The sequence below is a fragment of the Nannobrachium achirus genome (assembly GCF_963921795.1).
Source record: "Nannobrachium achirus genome assembly, chromosome: 10".
Classification (NCBI taxonomy): domain Eukaryota; kingdom Metazoa; phylum Chordata; class Actinopteri; order Myctophiformes; family Myctophidae; genus Nannobrachium; species Nannobrachium achirus.
Window position 1 is genome coordinate 57,011,014 of NC_137819.1, and position 25,154 is coordinate 57,036,167.

The following is a 25,154-nucleotide window of genomic DNA, read 5'->3' on the forward strand; positions in this document are numbered from 1 at the left end:
TTTTTCATTACAATTTAGGCATTTAGTAGACACTCTTATCCAGAGTGACTTACAATACACAAGGTAAAAATGAATCATATAAATACAATGCAGAGAGAACAGTGTAGTGCTTCAAGAAACTAGGATACCAGATAAACAATTATATCGTCAAATCTATGAAGCGAAAGACATGAGAACGAGTTACCAAGATACAGCATGTCTGTATTATGTAGCCTAGTTATATCTCAGTACAGTAGGTCTTTCTATCTTCAGTATAGCATCAAATGAAAGAGGAGCTGGTAAGAATGGGTACATGGAGAGTGAAGTGCGAGGGGGTGAGGTGGAGTTTGAAGAGGTGAGTCTTAAGATTACGGTGAAAAATTGAGAGTGAGTCGGCAGTTCTGAGTTCTGACTACAATGGGGAGTTTATTCCACACTTTGAGAACCAGGTCGGAGAAGAGTCTATAGCAGGGGTGGGCAACATCTCTTTCCAGGGGGCCATACTGACTTTGATGAGTGAAGGGCCACACGTTTGGACAATTGAAACTTGAAACACATGCATGCGTGGTGTCTTTAAGGCTTATAAATTATTTGGGATAATATGGATCCATGGCTGACTGTTTCACTGTTACATTATAAACACTTAACATTTGAGTACATACGGATGGAATATGGAATGCACTATAGACAAATGGAATATGCCTACGTATTAATTACTAATAATGAATTGGAGTTACGTTAAATTGATTTCCTAAAAAAACATAATGCTGCTTTTTAACATGTAGATATTATGGGGCTAATTTTGTTTTTCTTGAGGACTTCGAGGGCCGTATTGAGATGGTCGAAGGGCCGGGTCCGGCCCCCGGGCCGTATGTTGCCCATGTGTGGTCTATAGGATGGGTGGAGTGGTTGTCCAGGGTGTTTTATGTTAGGCTCGGACAGCATTCCTGTGTTAGCTGATCTAAGTACGTTTTCCAGGCTTGCACTTTTATTCCATACCCGGCCTGCAGATAAGATTTTCTCCTAAAAATAAATATACAGTGACGGAGAAATGTCAGTCAAGCAAAAAATAGATTTGTTACCTGTATTCTTTTTCAAAAATAATTCAGAAAAAGAATAAATAAGTACAAATCTAAAATAAGAACTAAAAGCACATGTGAGGCATTGTGAGCTGGTCAATCAGCAATAGTTTGGCCTGCCCTCGATTACGTAGGGCTTAAAGGGATATTACACTTTCAAAAAACTTTTGGTCATTGTATGGTCTAATCAGGCTTGTATGAACACCCTGAACAGTTTTTAATTTGCTTCATTCAGTATTTAGATATTTGATGTAAATGTTACCAGCTCCAACACGCCCAGGCCCTCTCCACATACACACCCATTGTAACTTCAAACTCCATTTTAACCATGATAGATTCATTAAAAACACACATTATTTTTTCTGGTGACTCATAATACCCTCCTAATACGTGAGCAGACCGTGTTTTTTCAATAACCTTTTTCTTTTATTTTCAATAAAATATTATTGTATTTAATGTTTTCCATTTTCCCAAAGAATTATTAAAAATAAAAGAAAAAGGTTATTGAAAAAACACGGTCTGCTCACGTATTAGGAGGGTATTATGAGTCACCAGAAAAAATAATGGGTGTTTTTAATGAATCTATCATGGTTAAAATGGAGTTTGAAGTTACAATGGGTGTGTATGTGGAGATGGCCTGGGCGTGTTGGAGCTGGTAACATTTACATCAAATATCTAAATACTGAATGAAGCAAATTAAAAACTGTTCAGGGTGTTCATACAAGCCTGATTAGACCATACAATGACCAAAAGTTTTTTGAAAGTTTAATATCCCTTTAAGACAACATAGTGTGGGGCAGAACCCATAAACTGTAATGTAATGTAATGTAATGTAATGTACTGTAATGTTACTGTAAAAGCAGGTGATGCACGGGTGAAGTTCATGCACCATAGAGACTGGGGTTTGGACCTGTTGGGTCCATTTGGTTCCATTTGTTCACTCTCAGAGTTACAGACCTGTTATGGTCATTCATTCAGGGCTATCTTTTTATGTGTTTCTGGTAATATTATTGTCTGCTATGTCTGTGGTAAAAGTTTAATTTTGACAGAAATGTCTAACATAAGCCAACATGGCGATGACCCCTACTCCACACGCATTACACCATCCTGGTGACACTGTACAGCAGCTCCCCAGGCGACCCGCGGGCCATTTGCGGCCCGCGGGGGGCTACTGTCTGGCCCCCACCAACCCCAGTAATAATGGTAGTATAAGAGCAGCAACAACACTAGTATATCGTCATTGTTGGGTGGACACCTTGTGTGTCCAAAACCGTTCGTTTTGTATTTATCATCTAAAACATTTACTAAACTAGTGAAAACAGCCGATCTACAAGCACACAACGCCTCGCATCACTAGTTTTGTGCGACGATCTTGTATGATGAAGCAGGGCTTTGCTTTACGAAAAAACGTACACATTTGAAACTTGGAGATACAAGGTTTCTGCCCGACAGTGACGATATAAGTGAAAAAAAATGCCAAATCCATGTTCTGGAGGAGACATGGTTGTCAGTATTTCCCAACCACTGTGCCGTGGAGTCGCGTACCTTTAGTGTGCCCTTTGAGATGCTTTGGTGTTCCCTTTGAAATTTTGACAGTGAAATCACAATTTTAGGACTTTTAAAACCTTTTTAAATCCTCAAGAAAGAAAAGAAAAAAGAACATTACTGCATCAAAAGTAATCAACAAACTATATAAAAACTGGTAAAACATTGGCCAAATTGTAAAATAATATAAGAAAGAGGCAAACACACAGCCACACGCACGCACGCACGCACGCACGCACGCACGCACGCACGCACGCACACACGCACACACACACACACACACACACACACACACACACACACACACACCGTATATCTAGGCGTGTCCTGGGATCTTTTGGCTATGAAAAGTGTGCCCTGGCAGAAAAAAGGTTGGGGAAACACTGGTCTACACACCCTCCCCAAACCAAACAGTAGGGGTTGGTTGGCACAACTTGGCAGTGCCAGTGATTAGACTATACAAGCATGTAGGGGAGGGGGAAAAAAACAGAAAACAACAGTAACAAAAACCTTTTTCAGGAGCATAAATATACAGACAGTACGGTAATTGGCATCTGTTGCTCAGCTGCATTGCCTAACCCGACACAGCTGTGGTTCCGTAGCCATGGTGTGTTCCCAGTTGGCCACATGGTTATCACTCTCAACTGAAGTCACTGCCTAGAAGCTCATCAGTGTCTTACCCTGTGAGAGAGTGCCAGTGTAAAGTCAAACCTGTGTTACAACCTCTGTTGCATGGTGGCTATAGTGTGCTGCCTTTTCTTCACTAGACATGTACAGTACTTTGTTGCCCAGGGTCCCCCAAAGGGTCTATACTTGGCCCCTCTTTTGCCGAAAATAGAAGATCTACAAGCTCATACAATATGCGTAACAACCCCATGCGCTCTGAGCTTATAGATTTGCTATTTTCTGTGAGTGTTCATCTATTTTAGTCTATGACATGTTATGGTAAGGTAATGGACACGTTAGGTTAGTTTCCCTGAGACAATCAGAGCTCTGAACAACACTGGACAAAATAAAAATGCATTCATTCAATCTGGCTCTACAGCAATATACGCCTTGTGGTTTTGCTCACACTGTTACTTGCTAATGTAAATATTAGGTTTGGACTCGATTAAAACAATAAATGTAAATAATTAGAGGGAAAACTTCAGTCCAGTGAGAACGGTTCCATGGTGCAAAAACTAAGTGTGATTAAAATGCGTTAATGTTTTTAATCGCGTTAATTTTCTGTAATTGATTCATCTAAATTGATCAGTTGAAGTCCCAACCCTATAGTAAATATGTGTATTTATGTTTGTGTATACAATAATTTACTGCACATTATTAAATCCCTAAATACTAAATGTGTACTCTGCACATTTCCCATTGATGTTCACTTGTGTTTTAACTGTGCTATTTCCAACTTTATTCTTATCATTATTATTCTCATTTTATTTGTTATTACATCCAGCATTGCCATTATTATATTGTTACTTTGTGCTTATTGGTAGAGTCTTGCAGAAAATGCCCCACCAACATGTACCGGTATGTGCTTGTACCAGTACCGGGTGAGTGACAAATAGACATGAATCTTGAATCTCATGGTAAACTCAAATGAATACAAGTTTACTTACATTAACAACATAGATTTAAGACTTCCTGAGCATTGCAAGTATAGACAAATTGATGAATTGAATACATAGGACCACAATGGAAACTAGACCGAACTCTGTCGAGGTGCCAACTTCTGTCCTGTGCACTCCTAGCCATGTATGGCCTACTTGTGCGCCAGCAGAACGTGCAAGTACTGCGATCGTGCTGTCTGTATGTATGTGGGTGGGCAAGTTGGCAAGTTGGTTACTGTACTTCCGTGCTGGTTTACATCATTGTCTAATAAAGTCAACTATGGACAACTAGCAAATTCCGCTACTTGTGCAGTCATGATTCTTCATAACTGGACAGTTGCTTTTTCAGCAGGTATGGAGAACGTTCTCATTTAAGTAATTTCCTAACAACTTTGGTTTAAAGCAACTGATATTGTTGTCTAGATATGGACTAGTATGTAAATATCTGTAGTTTCACCATATCTATTGCCTTACCTCAAACAGGTTTGCATAACCTCTCCCCCACCCCCCAAACACAACTAGGTGAGGCCTAGCTTGCTCCCAATGGAGACACTTTGAAATAGAGAGAGTCATCTCAATGAGAAAGACCATGCCTCTTCACGGTTCTGCTATTAGATAACGGTGGCTTTAACGACAAGGCTAATTAGCCTATTACTGCAGCACCAGTGATTATCTGTTAGCTAACCTTAGAGTGCTGGCAAACTATAGCCTTATAGTTGACTATAGCTATTTCTGGTATGAGGCAAAAGAGGAATTCCATATTGTGCTGTTGTTAATGGATTAAGTTACTGTAGGCTACTCATCAGAGTAGCCAACGTAGTATCAACAAGCATGGAACTGTCATATGTCAATGGGGAGAAGAGCTAAAATAAAAGTTCTGTATAATCTGCACAGTTGTTAATTACATGTCTCAATTGTGACTGTGTCACCACCAGTCAATCAAAGGTTGTGATTTGAAATGTAAATGCCATGTTTTTAAAGGTTACTTGACGGGATGATATTCATAGCAGCAGTAAACTTCGTCAGTCCGGCCCCCGGCCCCTTGGGTTTCTGACAATGTGGCCCCCTGAACAATTAGTTGAATACCCTGCACTGTAGTTTCGATGTATAGGCAGCCATGTTGAAAGTGGACAGGCATCGGTTTATATAAAAAAGCTATCTAAATTTGTGCCTTGTTGAGGTTGGTGTGGTGGGATCACACACGCTACAAATTACGATGGCACCGAGATTAATCAATCCCCCCACAAAAATGCATGTTGTATGGCTGTGAATGGAAATCATGCAATAATATCTAGCTGTATTGTAATATTATCACTAGAAAACCCAATCCGATGCACTTTGCTTTCATGAACTGTATTAGGCAATCACTATTTAAATTCACATCCTTCTTGGCTGGGTGGTGGGATAAAGGGAGCAACACCTAATCAACTGAGAAAAGTGTCATGCCTTCTCATATTGTTGTGGGGAGGTGGGATGAGGGGGATGGAGTGGTCCTCAAGGTGGTGAAAGAGGGATTCAGGATGTCCTGTGTACTGTATGTACGTTTGTGTTTGCGTGGTTGACTAAGGGATTCAGCATGTCCCGTGTGTGAATGTGTGTGTGTGTGTGTGTGTGTGTGTTCATGTGATCTCTCTTGTGTTCCCAGTTCCCACATGACGTCAGCACCCGTGGGAGGGGAAATCCTCTATCTACCGCAGGCTCCTCCAGGAGTCCAGGTAACTACAGGAGCTCCTCTCCTCCACAGAGAGCAACAGCCTGCTAGACAACATCCCCTGTGATGTCAACCTGATTCTAATTACATTTGTATGATATTGTTATTCAGTGTGCATAATAGGCACGTAAGCCCGTTTGTAATTAAATTATTACATGTATCTAATACATTAATTATTCCCTAACCATGGTGTGACCGTCACTGCGAAAATATTTATTCAATTATTTTCAATCAGAGATGGTCAGGGACAGCACATTGACTATATCCACATTAATGGCAAAATTAATGTGTCAAGTTAATGTGATATTCAGCTGCTGTAGCTATGACGTCAGAGGGACGGACTGTTTTCATGTAGTGAACATAAAAGAAACCTTTTGCCCGCATATACTGTTATACCTTTCATGCATCATTTTCTTACTTTTATTTCTATTTAACAATCTAACTGAGGTAGTAGGAAACTTGCACAAAATGATTTCACCCTCGATACTTGGCGTACACCTGTGATGTGGCAATAAAGTAGAGTTTGAGAATAGATATAGCAACTGAAATGTGATTCCAAAAAACATTATCATGCAAATAAGCTGAGTCACATTCTGAACATACATGGGCTACTGGACTCACGTCAGCAGTGTATTAAAGAGGGTTGACTTATGGACTCTCAGTATGGCCTGTGACTCAACGTCCCTTGAGCTGTACCATCTGGAAGTTGTCACCTGCCTTCGCGCGACAGCACACATCATGTACCATCTCTCATGAGCCATAACAAGAGACTGTGGCAGAGTTTTATCTAGCAGCTGTCAGGCTGCTGAACAAAACCTAAGACTGTCGCCTGTGCTTAACTGATTTGCATTTTACCAACACACTGTTAATGTGTTTAGGACTTCCATTCGGACTTCTTATGCAACATGATACTGACATGCACTATACCGAATGCATTACATGTGATTTAGGACCTTTTAAAAAGACAAGATACTGATTTTATTTTATTATTTACTGCTAATTTCTTTCTTTTTGCTCCCGGACCCTGAGATGCAAACATGGAGGCCTGCATAAACAAGAGTTTCACCTATACTTGTGTTGTGACAATAAAATTGATTGATTGATTGATTTATTGATTGATCATAAAGTGTGTGTGTGTGTGTGTGTGTGTGTGTGTGTGTGTGTGTGTGTGTGTGTGTGTGTGTGTGTGTGTGTGTGTGTGTGTGTGTGTGTGTGTGTGTGCGCGCGCGCACACACACACAAATGAATGACCATAAAACCTTATAGAGACAAAATGAATGACCATAAAACCTTATATTCTGTGGGGAAAATAATAATAATAATTATTATTATGACACTACATATAAATACCCTTTGTTTAGCTATTTTCTTTTTACTTCACATAATCAAAGATGGCTGGATGGCTTGATTCTAGGCTTAAAATGATTGATAACCTATTTTTCTTTTTTCTTTTCTTTTTTTTTTTTTTAAATCTCTATGGGAAAATTGTATGGATGATTTTTGAGTGGCACCAGAAAACCACGCCCACTGCATAGCAGTTGGGGTAAGTAAGATGGGGAGTGGTCAGAAACAGGGCGGGACAAGAAGAGGATGGGAGTAACAGGCGTCCCGTCCTAAGCTCATCTGCTCTGCTGGGAGCCTTAGTGTGGTCTTATGCAACGAAGGAACAACAGGTAAGCTGTTGACTTGTTGCAGCACATGGCTGTCCTTGATGCTTTGATCCTCCTGGGACATTCACACAACAACACTCTCACTCTCTACTACCTGTGGATTAGAACCCAGGGAACCCACATGGAAAACCAAACATTTACCTCTCCGCCAAAGGGAAATACCACCTGGTCAAGGGAAATATTGGGCCTCTAAGCCAGTGGTTCTTAACCTTTTCAGGCTGTGACCCCCAAAATAATCATATTTTAACCACCCTACCCTGAGGAGCACTAAAGAGTTGCTCTGCTCTGTTGAGGAATTTTCGGCTATTTTCACAATTTCTGCCTCTTATAATTTATATCTGCAAAGATACTAGTAACGAAAGTTACCACTGGCAACAGGCGCTTGGTAAAGAGACTTGATGGCATTATAATATTAACCATTGACACCTGATTTGAACAACCTTAAGTCTCTATTAATCCAAAGAAAAGCTTTCTTGAAGTTGATAAAACAAACAAAGGTAGATTTATTCTGTTTATTGCATGTATAATAGAGGAGACTATAATGTGATCAATACATGCTCTTCCTTTCCTAAAGCCATTTTGCTCATCCACAGGCAAACGCAAACCTGTTCTCTTAAGATGGTCTACAAGTCTATTGTTTATTGGTTTAAAAGTGAATAATAGGAGTTCATACATACAGTACATCTATAATAAGACTTGTACCCCTATAGCTGAGTGGTAACTTTGGATCATTCTTTGAATACTTTGGAATGGGTTTCATAATGCTCTTATTCCACTGTGTAGGAATGATGCCACTGTCAAAACAAGATTGAAACAGTTCAAATAAAACATTAAACAACCTCGTGACCTCAACACCTCATTGGAACTTTTGTCAATTCCAGTAGCTTTTTTCATTTTACATTTTTCTATTGCAATTTGCATTAAGGCCCATTCCCACTGGGCCAGATAACAGATATCTGGAGATATTTCTCCAGATATTTTTCCATTCAAAGTGGATGGTAGATACAGATAAAAAATATATATACCACAGATATTTGCCACAGATAATTTTATCTGTGGCAAAACATTTTTTTATCTGTATCTACCATCCACTTTGCATGGAGAAATATCTGGAGAAATATCTCCAGATATCTGTTATCTGGCCCAGTGGGAATGGGCCTTAACTCTTCGAAAGAAAATGTGCATTTAAAAAGAAGTTGCTATACTGGTTAAATCAGAATTCATTTGAGTTTCCCTTCCCTCTTTTATATCAATTATTTCCTGCAAAAAAAACGCTTCATTGAATGAATTATTGCAACCAGAAAACCTTTTTCTTCTTTCAAAACAACCCCTTATACTGAGCTACAATCTAGGTATTTCCCTAGATTTTCTTGGTCCCAGTTTATATATTTCCTTCCAAAACGGTTGGGGATTATGGGTTTGTAATAATAGCAAAGAAAGACCTCTATTAAGGTTGGGGTTTACAGTACATATCCTCTTGTCAAATTCCCTTTGCCTTTTCTTATATTCTGATTTTCAGTCCTTCTCTCAGGTTTTAATTTTTTTTTTTTTTTTAATCTCTGCTGATCTTGATTCTCTGCCGTTAAGACCTGCCTTTACATTGTCCCACAAAGACTGAAGGTCTCAGAACCTGAATCAGAAACACTTTATTGCCAAATGCATCTCAAGGATGGCATCTTCCTCCACTCGTTTTCAATCAAGAGTTGTCTGACTGAACTATTCAAATTGTGAACACATTTTCAAAATAAAAATAAAGGCAATAGCCAATCTACAAACTTCACAACATGTATCTGTTGTGAAGCTTGCACATCTGCTATTTTCAAATATGGTTAAAAAAGTGGTTAAACGGTCCCCGGACCCCACTTTGAGAACCACTGGGTTAGATCAACCAGTTCAGGAGATCTATCACTGTCTAATTATAGGCTGTTAATTATTATTAATTAATGAAAATCATTGATTGATTGATTGATTATTTTATTAGACATAAATGGAGAACAGTACAAGTATAGTTTCCAAATAAGACCTTTTATGGTCTTTTTTTACATTGGAAGACTTTGGTATTTAATTTATGGACATAACAAATAGCAAGCAAAGGAAACATTCAATAATATCGCAGTTATAAAAACACTAGCAATAAAAGTTATAAAAAACAGTGTGTTCATCACCACACACTGTCTAATTATAGGCTGTCAATTAGTACAATACAAATTTAGGATAAGTCAACAATTTAATATGAATAAAACCTAACATAGGGTTAGGGTTCAGAATAATAACTCTATTTAACTTGGATAATAAAGGCTCTGACTTTATTGGGCGGCGGCATTTCAACATTATGTTTATTGGCTTTGTGAAAACAGCCTCTCAGAATCAGCCTCTCAGAATATGAATAATCTTTTTATTTTACTGGTTTAGTGAAACCATTGAAATTATTTTCAAGTGAGCTCCATCATCACAATCAGAATTTTGTAGTTGTGAGAGAAAGAGGAGGAGAGACAACAAGAGGGAAAACAATATATATACAGTACAGAGTTTTAATTGATGTTGATAAATCATATGATGAAATAATTCTCTTTCTTTTGGTGTTGTTATTGTTGTAATCTCAGCACAGCTGAAAAAGAGGGTCCCATGCAGCCATCAGTGGGTTTTACCAGAATTAAATAAAGCTTGAAATAAAATGAAAACATATTTCATTCATTTATTTGTTTATTTGGGAGGGACAGCATCTATTTATGAACAAAACACATGTCATGTAAATACAAAGAATTTAGTAAAAGCTGCTAAAATACACAATACACATATCATAACCTGACTATGTATAGCATACGCAATGCTGCCACCATCTGGCGGAGTCAGGTTACACATATCGTGTATCAGGTGCATGATGTCATGATGCTAGTTGTCATTGAAACTGGAAATTCCAATTCCTTCACACAGGCAATGATTAAACAAAATATAATGATATACATATATATGATATAGCCTAGACCTATATGATACATATGAAATATATGAAAATATCTCTCCTGTCATACTGTACATTTGGACCATAAAAAGTAACTTATTAAAGCATCACATTATATGTTTTGTGTGTGTGTGTGTGTGTGCGTGTGCGTGTGCGTGCGTGCGTGCGTGCGTGCGTGCGTGCGTGCGTGTGTGTGTCTCTGTGTGTGTGTGTGTGTGTGTGTGTGTGTGTGTGTGTGTGTGTGTGTGTGTGTCTATGTGTGTGTGTGTGTGTGTGTGTGTGTGTGTGTGTGTGTGTGTGTGTGTGTGTGTGTGTCTATGTGTGTGTGTCTATGTGTGTGTAACTACAGTATATATCCCATTGGAAGTGGAGCCAAACAAAACAACATCAATTCAGCCTTTTTCACATGCATGCGATTTATTGATATTAAAGACCAATAAATAGTATTTTGTTCAAATGAAAGTGTAGCCAAATGTAAGCAGGTCTCTACAAAAATAATAAGAATTATTAAACATTAAAACAGCCTTTTGTTCACATAAAGAATGAAACAACACAAGGCAAAAGCAGTTAGAAATCCTTACAATACTGATAAACCCACATGTCCAGGTTCATTTAAAAACATGTCCATGTGTGAAATTCACAAGACTTTACTGTTGAACCATGAAAAATACATTTAAGGAACAAAGATTTAGATGTATTTGGTTATTCTACTGTTAGACTAATGATAGGTTCTTGGTTTACCTATGATCCTAGATTTCTGTGCATTTGATGTATAAGACTTGCTCTGTCTTTGCTTATTGTAAATTGCTCAGGATTAAGAGCGTCTGCTAAACCCTGAATTGTAAATTGTAAATAAATCCTGCATGCATGCCATTCTGCCATGATTGGCTCCCGGGCCAGACTTGTAGGAATAACAGTAACACTTGTGGGTTTAACTGCAGTGATTATAGGAGCAATAGAAGTGATGCTAGGATAGCAGTGATTATAGAGGTAACAGCAGTGGTTCCAGAATTTTTAGCCCTAAAATCAGCATCGTTGCACAAGTCACCTTCACAGCAGAAACCATCATGATCACATTTGCCCTTTGAGCCGCAGCCTGCATAGGTAAACCCCACCTTTCCTTTGTTGTTTGTCTCTGTGACAAAAAAAAGGGAAAAAAAAGAAAAAGAGATTTACATACTGTATCTTAATACTCCACTATTAAAGAAGTTTTGAGAACCAGTGATATAGATACGGTAACTCTCACACACACACACACACACACACACACACACACACACACACACACACACACACACACACACACACACACACACACACACACACACACACACACACACACACACACACACACACACACACATACGCGCGCGCGCGCCAGGGGCGTCAATTGGGTATGGCAGGGGTATGCAGCTGCCATACCCTGGGTCTTAGGGGGAAAATAAAAGTTACTTTTAAATACAAATTCATGAATGTCTCTTTGTCTATCTGTGCTGGTTATTATGTTGTTAAATTACAGTAAAATAACTACAAATGCAAAATTTAACAAAATGGGCTGCACACTTGTATTCTCCCCATTTTGACAAAATGGTACAGTATATTCCCAGGTTCCGCAGGTCAGCTGCACAGGTGCAATTCATTATTGTTAATTGTGGCACGTTTATTAACATGCCAAGTTTAGCTGCACTTGAACAACCGAAAAAATAAAAATTAAATAAAATGTACTTCTTAAAAAATGTATCATGCCTGTTGCTAAGGTATGGCAACATGCACACACACACACACACACACACACACACACACACACACACACACACACACACACACACACACACACACACACACACACACACACACACACACACACACACACACACACACACACACACACACACACACACAAAAATGATTGATCATTCTTCTGAACTGAGGAATGTGAACTATTTGGGTGAACAGAATCATATAAATTCATCATCTTATTACCGGTTCCAAAGTAGCAGTGATCCTGATCAGCAGTACATTGAACAATGTGGGAGCAGTCGTCACTGTCGCAAGCGTAGCACTTCAAACCGTTGAGAGTAGCGTTGACAGAAGCTGTAAGGGTTCAATGTATAAAATGTAAAAACACCTTGGAGGTACAGTAGGTCTTCATGAATGTTTATTTTTCCCTCATTCATATGTACAGTGTTATAGAGTTTATCATCCATATGTACAGTGTTATAGAGTTTATCATTCACAGTGCTATAGAGTTTATCATCCATATACAGTGTTATAGAGTTTATCATTCACAGTGCTATAGAGTTTATCATCCATATACAGTGTTATAGAGTTTATCATTCATATGTACAGTGTTATAGAGTTTATCAGTACAGTGTTATAGAGTTTATCATTCATATGTACAGTGTTATAGAGTTTATCAGTACTGTGTTATAGAGTTTATCATTCATATGTACAGTGCTATAGAGTTTGGTGCGCTGGTACAGGGGCTGCACCGCGACTCAGCGTGTCACGTATGCCTTGATGTGTTACAAATGTTTGTATATATGTTTTGAATACATGACTGCTGTGTCGTAAGACAAATTTCAGTGTGAACTGACAATAAAGTACTATATCATATCATATCACATAGAGTTTATCAGTACTGTGTTATAGAGTTTATCATTCATATGTACAGTGCTATAGAGTTTATCATTCATATGTACAGTGTTATAGACTAGAGTTTATCAAACATAGATTAAAAGACAACAGATGGTTATAATGTATAATGACTTACGTTGGATCACATTGCAGAGGTCAGTGCTACAACACTGGCTGAAATGAATTTCACCAAATCCGAACCCTTTAGTACGCATTGAGCCAGTAAAACACTTATCACCTAGGATGCAATTCTTCACAGTAAAATCCTTGTAGTTAACTGGATCTTTAAGAAAAAGAACAAGATATTATATCTCTGTCAAGTAATATCTTAATCAACCTATAAAAAATACTGTAATCTATGACAGTTTTCATCACAATAATAAAATGCAGAGGTGATACCTCTGTTACGGTTACATACCGGAATATTGTCTCATTGTTATTGAGAGACAATGAACAGGACAGGTCTCTGTTTCATCTCTGCAGGTTCCTTTAAGTCCTGGTCCGCACTTGTAACATCTCAAAGCAGATCCTGAAACAACAGGTAGAAGATGGTCAGGTTAGAATAGAACAATTATGTAAACATTAACCACATTTCCATCATGCATGTGTATTAGCAGCAGTGTGTTAGTTTAACTGTTCATCACGGTTTGATTTATCCTCACTGAGGAATAGTGATGAAAAGTGTTTGTGTGGAAATAAGACTTATCATTTGTTTCTTTACTCGCAGGAAGTTTTCACATCAAGCACCCCCAAATTTGTACCACCTGAAGATATTTTGTGCCAGACACCCCCAAATCCCCATACAATATTTTGAATGTTAAATTGTTTCAAAGACATTATTATCCACCTTTGATCTATAAGTGAGCTTAGATCGGCTATTTTCAAATCACAGAATTTAGCTGTGGACCCCCTGCCTTCAAGTCAGTATGCATGGGTGTGTCCACACAGGTTTGGATACCCTGTCCAGTAGATTAAATTAGATCTATTACTGTAGGAGGAGATCTGTGATAATATCTACAGTAGGACTACCAATAGTACTCAGTAGTTTGGTAATGCTCAGAAGTTTGACATTCTGTCTGTGTGGCTTCAACAAACTACTGAGTTGGTCCTGACACACATCAAAGACACCTTTCTGTTTAATTAATTAATTGACTAGTATAATGTTAGTGTCCCAAGACAGACGTGTTTGTGTTTTGATTCACACAATTTCAGATGCTTGTAATGCAGTATATTACTGTATAGTATAAACTAAATATGCCTTCCATTGGGCCTGGTGTACAAGATACATTACACCACGAAGAAACCCAAAATACTACCAAAACGTTAAGGATATTCACAATTACAACACCAGAGGCAGCTCGACAAATCACTTCCAACCCAGATTTGGCTCAAACAAAGGGTTATATTTGTTCTCCTATGCCGCAAAAATGTGGAACCCCCTACTTTCGCAAATGGCAATGGAGGTGGTGCAGGGTGTGGTAAATGTATTTTGCTGTGTTGCCCCCAGATAGTAGCCTACAGCCAAGACCCGCGTACAACAAAAAGCCCTTCATGGGCTCAGTCCTATTGGCACGACAGGTTGTACGTCGGTCTGGCGAGTTGGAACCTTGTGTTCAATCCCAGCTTAATACGAAACATTACTTCTGAATACAGCCCAATGAGTCCATGGTCTATCACTACAACACGAAATATAAGTAATATTGTTACGATTATATAGTGTATTCTAATGTTTCTCACCAAATCATTGTTATTAATGTACTTTTTGTATGTTTCAAATCTTGATATCACTGTGTGTCCCTCAGTTGACTGTCTATACCCACCCCTTGTTACGCTGACGCAAATCGACCTGTAAATGTCTCCTGACTAATTCCTCTTGCCACATGAATTCAGAAAGTAGCATATATTTTTGATAAGAAACCATACAAGTACAGTATAAGTAATTATAAGGAATCATGGTTTAATTTTCCTTTTTATCAATGTTTTAGTACTGTTGTGGTAAAGCATAACATTTCCACCTGTTACGCTTAGAGGAAATTGATACATTTCACAATTCTGAAAATGTGTTGATAAATATATATCTTATTCAGTGTTCCCATGTGCTATACCATATTACATGAGGAGTAATTGCCATTAGCATAACATGTCCCCCCCTGTTATGGACATTTGTCCCATTCATGTGATGCATTTGTTCAACATTTTTGGGAAGTAACTAATTAAGCTGGACAGATATATTTTTCTGACAACTGAACATGCCCTAAAAATAAAAAATAAATGTAAAAAAACAAATATTTAAAAAAAGAAAAAGTTTCTAGGCTGAAATGGCACAGAATCCTTGGAATGACCCAGATATACATACAGCAACTTCATGCTTTTGGTAACATGGCATTGGTTAGACCAACTAAACCTAACTTTAACCCTAACCTCAGTAAAACCAATGGTCTAACCAATGGGAGGTCTAACCAATGCTCAGTCCCCCATGCTTTTGGGGTTGACATGCATGATGTCCTATAGCCTACTGTAGAGTCTAAACGAGGCTTCACACCCACAGTGCCTCAGAAATATGTGCATTTCGTTATGCCGCTGAGTGTTAAAAAGTTACACACTTATTTACGAGTAATGACCTAATTTCATATTTTTGTGCCTTTTAGAAGGACAGGACTCTCTGAAGGCTGTTGAGTTGAACAGCAGTGACTGTTTCTTTTTTTAAAGCAGAGCAACGTTGTGGTTCTGCAAGATTAAAGATAGATAATTATTTTAATGAGAGAAATGCTGTTGCCATAAGAAAGGACTCTTTCTCCTTTGAAGAGGATTTTCTTTAATCTTTGTTTTAAGAGATGGCAGACAAGATGTGGGTGGAATAAATTCTAAGCAAATAAATACCGAAAAGAAAAATGAAAACCCCATTAAACCGCAAAATGACGTACCTGTTGGCAACAGTATGAGCCCAAGGATGAGAGGGATCAGATGCATGGTGTTGAACACTGGGGTTCAAATGAAACTCTGAACACACTTATAATAGAGCTTCTAATAAGACTGGGGAGGGGGCGTGGTCTCTGGATGTATAATTAAACATGTCATTTCTCCTAAATCATGTGATTAGTAGCATTTGAATGACCTTTGTTTATTACCGTTTTCAATTGTTTTATTAGAAAATATTAAAACACCCAAGGGCCGACTATATCTAATTATATAAGGCTGCTTTCGGTCAGACCATAACAAAGTCACATAATGCATTGCAATTACAATATTGTAATGAACTATCATCAATTTTTAATATCAATGTTCTTTTGTCAGGCGTTCTTTTAATAATAATAATAAAGCTTTATTTGTATAGCACCTTTCATGACATGAAATGCAGCTCAAAGTGCTTTACAGAGCAGAAAATGAAGCACAAGTGCTTAACAGAAACAAATAAAATACACATGAATACAATGAAGCAGAAAAATAAAAACATAAAACATTGAAGAACAATTTCAGAACAGTGTGGACGTCAATAGCATCAAAGAGATTAAAAAATTCAGCTAAAAGCAAGAGTAAAGAAATAGGTCTTGAGCTGTGCTTTAAAGCTATCCACAGAGGCTGCCTGTCTTAGGTGTAGTGGGAGTTTATTCCAAACTGTCGGTCCGTAGAAGCAGAAAGCTGCTTCACCATATTCTTTATATTTCATTTTAGGCACATCGAGTAGGTCAGCACTAGAAGACCTGAGTGTGCGGTTTGGAACGTATACATGCAGGCAGTCATAGAGGTACGAAGGTGCCAGACCATTTAAAGCTTTATAAACAAGTAAAACAATTTTAAAATCAATCCTAAAAACAACCGGGAGCCAGTGTAGTGATGCTAAGACTGGAGTAATATGTTCTCTCATCTTAGCTTTAGTTAAAACTCTGGCTGCCGCATTTTGAACAAGTTGTAAACTGTCAATTGTTTTCTTTGGCAGACCAGAGAGAAGTGCGTTGCAGTAATCAAGCCGAGAGAAAACAAAAGCGTGGATCAGCGTTTTTGCATCGTCCAATGTCGATTCGCGCAATATTTCTAAGGTGAAAGAAGGCTATCTTGGTGACATGATTAATGTGTGTATTAAAATTCAATTCAGCGTCAATGATCACTCCCAGGTTCTTTACAGAAGTGCTACTTTCCTTAGCCAGGTTACCAAGTCTACTTATTATTGATTCTCTCTGCGCAGTAGAACCAATTATGAGAACTTCTGTCTTGTCCTCATTTAGCTTGAGAAAGTTCTCACTCATCCAGCATTTTATGCTATGCTTGTCTTAACAAAACACACTTTGGGAGGTTCCCTTCACACCCATGTCTGTGGTTTCCTGTTTCCTGCTGCCTTCCCAGCATGCTCCTCTTCAGAGGCAGTTACCAGGCAACAACTTCCTGTTCTAGTGGTTAATCTCTTCTGATGTTTTCTTTCTTTTTTCTACAGATTTTCACGTTAAAGGTCTAAGGTCAAAGCATGATAGCATCATACTCTTAACCTCTCTAAGCAAAATCTTGATATTCCGAGGTCCCAGTAGTTCTTTTAGGGTTAGGGTTAGCATTTACCAGGTTAGCATTCACCAGCGTTGTCAGGTTAGCATTCACCAGCGTTTGCAGGTTACCGAGGTTAGCATTCACCAGCGTTGTTAGGTTAGCATTCACCAGCGTTTGCAGGTTACCGAGGTTAGCATTCACCAGCGTCGGCAGGTTATAGTGTCAACAGGTTAGCCTCGGACTACTGGGGCCTCGAAACAACAGGACCTCGGAATACGCGCCCAACCTCTTTAGCCCTATGCTGATTACGGTTTATACATAACCAGTAAGACTCCCTAATCGGGAGATAAACGACCGTCAGACAGATGCATGTTGATGACATGACTGTAGAGATACTGTGTACCGCTTTGCGTGATTTTAGGGCAAAAATACATAACAACTCCTACAGACCTGAAAATCCCTAGTCATTTCCCAAATCAGGAGCGCTGCTGGATAGATCTGATGGACGGACCAGATTTGAATGAAGTCACAACACAACACAACACAACAACACACATGTTCCACATGGTAGATAACATTACAGAGGCTCATGGGTGCACTATGGCAGTGGTTCTCAACCTGTGGGTCGGGACCCCCAGGGTAAATGGTAAATGGTGCATTTATATAGCGCTTTTATCCAAAGCGCTTTACATAGATTGTGCATTACATTCACCCATTCACGCACACATTCATACACCGGTGGCGGAGGAAACCATGCAAGGCACCAACCTGCTCACCGGGAGCAATGTGGGGTTCAGAGTCTTGCCCAAGGACCCTTTGACATTAACTCAGGGGGAGCCCGGATTCGAACTGGGAACCCTTCGGGAACCCTTCGTGCTCTAATAACGGTTTCTCTACCCCTGAGCTATGCCTCCCCACAGGGGGGTTCCCAAATTATTTTGGGGGGGGGGGTCCCCAGATGATTAGCTTAAATGTGAAACATTGTTTTCTCACTCAACAGAAAACAAACCAATATACAATATAAGTGTATAGAGGGCAGAGTTCCGTTACTCAAAAAAGTAATACATTACACATTACTAGCGTTTGACCAGTAACTGTAATGTTTTTACATTTACATCACTCAATTTAGGAGGAGTAGTGCCGTTACATTACTCGTTACTTTTTTGGAGGAGTAGTGCCGTTACATTACTTGTTGCTGAAAAAAGTAATGTGATTACAGTAACTCCGTTACAGTTATTGCGTTACCCCCAACTCTGATAGAGGGGTATATGCACATTTCTAAAATGACAATTTAAGGACTTTTAAAACCCTTTTAATACCTCTAAAATAAAATAAAATAAACATTCTCCATATTGTCAAATATTAGAGGCAGAAATTGTGTGTGAAAATAGTAGATCTAAATACCAAGACCAACATGTTTTAAAGGTGTGAAGATCAGCAGAGAAATCCTTCACTTGTGGGGAAACTTTTAACTGAATTCAGAGACTAGAAAAAAACCCACATGCAAAGATGAGATGTGGGTTTTTTCTTTTCCAGTGAACTCAGTTAAAAGTTTCCCCAGGGTGTAGTGAGGGGGGGGGGAGGGGGGGACATGCAGAGAGAGGATGGAGGAGCTTGTGCAAGCCAAGGACGCGTTGTGATTGGTCAGTAGCCATAAGCTCTCGCTTAAACATTATTTATTGTTCTGTCCCTATTGGTACGCAACTTGAGTCGGCTCCGGTAGGAAAAAACATACTAGCCTTTGCCATCAGTGCCAGTGTAGGCTATACAGTGTGTGCGTTGGCACTCGCCAACGAGCCTGGCTCTTTGGCTGACTGGTTAGCACTTAGCGCATATGCCTGGGATATCGGGGTCCCGGGTTTGCCTCCCGGCCGCGGCTACACCAATGAGTCATGTGACACACCACTTCCTCTTTACAAATACATGTGAAATTCTAGCCTGGGTGCCAGCCTGCTCGCTCCATTCCGCAAAATCTATTTTGTCTCTCCGCATCACAGTCTGGAAATGATTTGACTCGTATTTCTGTACGTCCGTTGTAACGTAGGCGACATCATTGCTGATTGGATGGGCGCGTGTTCTCTCCTCTGCGTCATCAGTGCCCATAAGTGGGGTTGGCAAAAGGGCCTTTCTGTGTTGAGTTTGCATGTTCTCCCTGTGTCTCCTAGGGTAGATACCCTCACAAAAAACATGCAGTAATCCTGGTCTCTATACTGCCTCCCCCTGGCCAGCCGGGGTGCCTGATGGAGCCATGGAGGGGAAAGGAACTGGTTGGAATAACGTGTTTTCTGTCCAGCCCGGGAATCTCCCCTGTCAGTGAAAAGAAGCGGACTACCCATAGAAGGAAGCATGAGCTCAGTCCGTTGCTCTCCCCTGGTTGGCAGAGGGTGTGTATAGCGCCCAGGATTACATTACTGGCACTGGGTGAAAAATGGGTTGCAAAATAAAGCAATCTTTAATAAAGACAAAGTTATTAAAAGAAATCGTGGGATAAAGATTTTGTAAAAAAAAAGAAAAATGAAGAAAAAATAAAAGAAAAAAATATATAATTGGGAAGACATCACAAAATTCACAATCACAAACTGATGCAACACTGAACATGATGTACCGCCAAACAATGACCCGACAGGGACTGACTTGGGAACCAAGACTAATATACTGTAAACATGAGAGACATGGAACTAGAACATCAACACAACATAGAAATATAACTCCTAGACATGACAAGTCTGTGACTAGGACAACTTGTGTTTTTTACAACAAGGGTTCATATTTTAGATTGTAATTAGAGAAAAGAAAAGATGAGTGTTGAAATGTTTTCATTTACTGCTTTCTATCGTTTTAGCCATTTTAGCGATTTTGATTTCAGTGCTGGGGTTTAAGTGGTTAATATATGTATGGGTGAGAAGTACAAAGTAGTATTTTTAGTGATGATGATGACTCATCTATAGACTAGTCTCCGCTACACTTCCTCTTCTTGAGATTCTACTTGCTCCTGTTCTGTGGAATTCATTGTCCTTTCACTTCCCACACACTACATATATTGTGCCAAATGACCTCAGATCATGTCAAAGTGCTTTGGATTAAAAAGTGCTATATAAATGCACCATTTAGTGCAGGAAGTCAATTGTAAATGGTACATTTATATAGCGCCTTTATCCAAGGCACTTTACAATGATTATGCATTGCATACATCCATTCACACGCACATTCATACACCGATGGCGGAGGACACTTTGACACTAACTCTGGGGGAGCCCGGGATCGAACTGGGAACCTTTCCGGTTCCCAAGCGGCCGCTCTACCTCCTGCCCCCCCACATAGTGAATCTGATCTCGTTTTGTCATTGTGGGAATGACAGCTTGTCTGGTTGGTTTGGAGGGACATCAGTACATGAAGGAATTATTCAAGTGGTCAAGGGGATTGTTGTAAATATATTACTGGCAGTAACTTAAATGGTTTTCGAGAGGAGAGAACAACCGTAGCACAGATCCTGGCATTAAGGAGATTAATAGAGGAGGTGAAAAAGGACAACCTAGCAGCTGTACTGTGCTTCATTGACTTCAAAAAGGCTTTTGATTCTATCCACAGAAGCAAGATGGCGAAGATCCTTGAGGCCTACAATGTCCCTCCCAACATTCTCCGGGCTATCGAGACCATGTACGCAAGAACAAGGGCCAAAGTGGTGACCCCAGATGGCAGCAGTGAGGTGTTTGACATCCGAGCTGGTGTAATGCAAGGAGACACCCTAGCCCCCTACCTCTTCATCATAGTTCTAGATTATGCGCTCAGGAAAGCCATAGGTGGACGAGAACAAGAGCTTGGCTTCACGCTAACACCAAGGAGGTCAAGGCGGCATCCCGCAGTAGTTCTGACAGACCTGGACTATGCGGACGACATCAGCCTGCTCTCCGACAGCATGGAACAAGCACAAGAACTCCTGAACAGGGTGGAGATAGAGTGTGCCAAAGTTGGTCTCAGGCTAAATGCTAAGAAAACTGAGGTGATCACCTATAACCTCATCACTCACCTCTGACAACAACAGAAGGAGCTGTGTTGAAGGAAGTCAAGGACTTCAAGTACCTGGGCGCATGGGTCGACTCAACTGAGAAAGACCTTAAAGTAAGGAAGGCACTCGCTTGGAGGGCCCTGAACGGCATGAACAGTGTATGGAACTCTAGCCTCCCCCGCCAAATCAAACTTAGCTTCTTCTTTGCAACAGTGGAGTCTGTTCTCCTCTATGGCAGTGAATGCTGGACCCTGAAGCCAACCCTGCAGAAGTCTCTAGATGGGTGCTACACTAGAATGTTGCGTGCAGTACTCAACATCAACAGGAGTGCACATGTTACCAACAGGAGCCTGTATGAGGGAATACCAAGGGTAAGCGAGAAAATTGCCACCAGAAGAATGAGACTAGCATGACACTGCCAAAGACACCAGGAGCTTCCAGCCAGCAAATTGGTACTGTGGGAGCCAACACATGGGCACCGGTCGCGAGGACGTCCCACAAAAACATACGTGGACGTACTCAAGGAAGACGTAGGGACACAGAACACCAATGAGCTGGCCAGATGTATGGAGAACCGAGATGACTGGAAACAACGATGGAGGGCTCGTCTGAGGACGACCTAGAGAGTAACTTAACCAGTAAGACGCCTAAGGCCATGTCTTGGCCATCTGGCCAAAGGGATTGGGTTCCCTGACATCACAGTGATTATGGCATTCACAGATATGGGCTTAATATTGATAACATCAGGGATCTCCAAGGGATTTGGTTCCCCTGGCATCACAGGGATCTCCATATATGGGCATAAAAGGGATTTGGTTCCCCTGGCATCACAGGGATCTCCATACTCTATACTCTATACTCTATATGGGGCCCATATTATGGGCATAAAGGGATTTGGTTCCACCGGCATCACAGTGATGTCAGAGCGTGATGTCAGAGCGTCAGAGTCAATCAACAAACAAGAATTGACACAGTCAATATAAAATCTGTGTGCTCGTTTTAGTGTAAAAAAAAGTTTGTAAAAAAAAATTTGAAAAAAAAAAAAGTTTGAAAAAAGAAAAATTAGAAAAAAAAAGGTTTAGGTCCAAAAATGTGTTAAAAAATCAACCTGATGGTGGCGCTATATGGGACAGATCCATGTCGATGAGATAAGTGTAGACATACTGTGTAGCGATTTGTGTGATTTTAGGGCAAAAACTGTAGGAGCAGTATTCAAAAATGTGTTTTAAAAAATTTGGCGGGGGTCCCTGGAAGGGTGGAGGTTGTGGATTGGCAGACAAGGATTGTGTGTGGAGAATTTCACATGGATAGGGGCAAAAAAGTGTGATGTGACGTGACAGACAGACTGACGGACAGACAGACAGGCGGTGGAGGTTTTCATAGTAACGGCGACCTGACGGTCGCAATTATAATCATTAGTATTGTTTATTTTAATTATTATTATTAAGGAACTCTAGAAATCTCAGTTGGAACTGTTACTCCAGTGACCCGATGCTGGATAAGCGGTTGAAGATGGATGGATGGATGGATTATTTTAGAGTAAGCTACTTTATTTACCATTATTGTGTACTCCGCCACATGGGGAGCAATCTTCAATTCAATCTTCAATTCAAAGAAGCTTTATTGGCATGAGAACACAAACGTTTACACAGTGGTGGAAAAAGTACCTACATTTTTATAATTAAGTAAAAGTATCAATTCTGCAATGTAGAATCACTCTGTTACAAGTAAAAGTCCAGAATTACAAATGTACTTGAGTAAAAGTACAAAAGTATTGGTATCCAAATGTACTTAAAGTACCAAAAGTAAAAGTACAAAATGTTTGAAAATAGCAGATCTACAAGCTCACAACGCGTCGCACCGCAATGCGTTGTGAGCTTGTAGATCGGCTATTTTCAAATAGCCTTGGTATAACATAGGGCTAAAGTGGTTTATGTATGTTTTAAACTGTAGTTATTGCTTTGTAGATTAGCATTATTGGGCTAAATGTAAAGACGCTACGCTGCGCCAACCGTGAATTCAACACAATCTGCTGTTGAGCAGTTTAACCAATTTGCTCCGTACGTCTACACAAACGGTCAGATTACAAAGATAAATTGCTTAGTGAAGGCTCACGGATGTCACCATAGGGTACGCTCCAGCAGAATGTCCCGTAATGATCGTATTATTTAAAGAGGAGCATTTTAATCCGATCGGTCGTTGTTTCCTTAAAAAGGTATTAATGTATCTAAGTGCAGTACACCTCGCAACCGATGGGGTCGCATGGCTGAAAAACAACAGAAAATTACGTTTGATCGGATTAAAATGCTGTTTATTAAACAATACGAAAGATACGGGTAATTCTGCTTGAGCGTACCATACTGTGACATCTGTGAGACTTCAGTAAGCACTTTATCTTTGAAATATGAACGTTTTTGTAGACGTACGTAGCAAATAGGTTTAACTGCTCAACACGAGGTTGAAGTGAATTTATTACGTGCCCTATCTAAATTGGTCGGGCTAACAGTGCTAAATGTAGCATAATCAGTGTTTGTGTAACTTCAGTTAGAAAGATAATCTGACGGTTCTGACTAGGGATGGGTATCGTTCACCTCTGAATCGATACGATACCTTTTTCGATACCTGGGAATCGATACGATACCTGTTTCGATACTGTTTTCGATACTTTTTTATTTATTATTATTATTATTATTAACTTTTTTCCATAGGCTATTTTACACACCACAATAGGTTATTAAAAACTCATTGACTGCCAAGGCCCGAGTTTCCCGAGTTATTACAGTAGTCCCAGGCTGCCAGAGCCCGAGTTTCCCGAGTTGGAAGCCATTTTGAAAAAAAAAAAAAAAATCTTTTTTCTTTTTTTTCAAAATTTTTTTTTATAAAAAAATTTCTAAAAATGCCTCAAATGTATTAGGCATGATCGCAATTGTGAAATTGCATGTGTAGCCCCATAACAAACAAACACATCTTTCAAAATGTCAAAAATGGCTGTTTTGTCTGACTTTGAAGGCTTGTAACTCATGAATGCCTGAACGGATTTCCAAGCGGATTTTTTTGTTTGAAAGCTGTTAAAAAGTACTACACATATGATGCATATATGGTGCATGGGCGTGCACGATCCGTGCACTAAAAATTGATCCGTGCACTAGAAATCTAGGATAGTGGCAGTCTGGTACTTGGGGGCCATCTTGAAATGGCATTCAATGAGTTAAGGCCGCCTAAGACAGCCATTTTCATGTCAAGTAGTAGGCTTACTGTAGTTGATGGGACTACTATTACTGTTACTATGGCTGCTATTTTACAAGTGTTTGTCTGCAATAGAACACATTCTTTATACAGCTATTCTATGGCTATACTGTTGACGGTTTATTGTTTTTACTATTATTGTTATTATTGTTATCATCATCATCTTACCTTATCTTAGTTTTTCTTATTATTATTATCACCTCGATCACAACATTGCATTTTGCTTCTTGTCCCTGAGT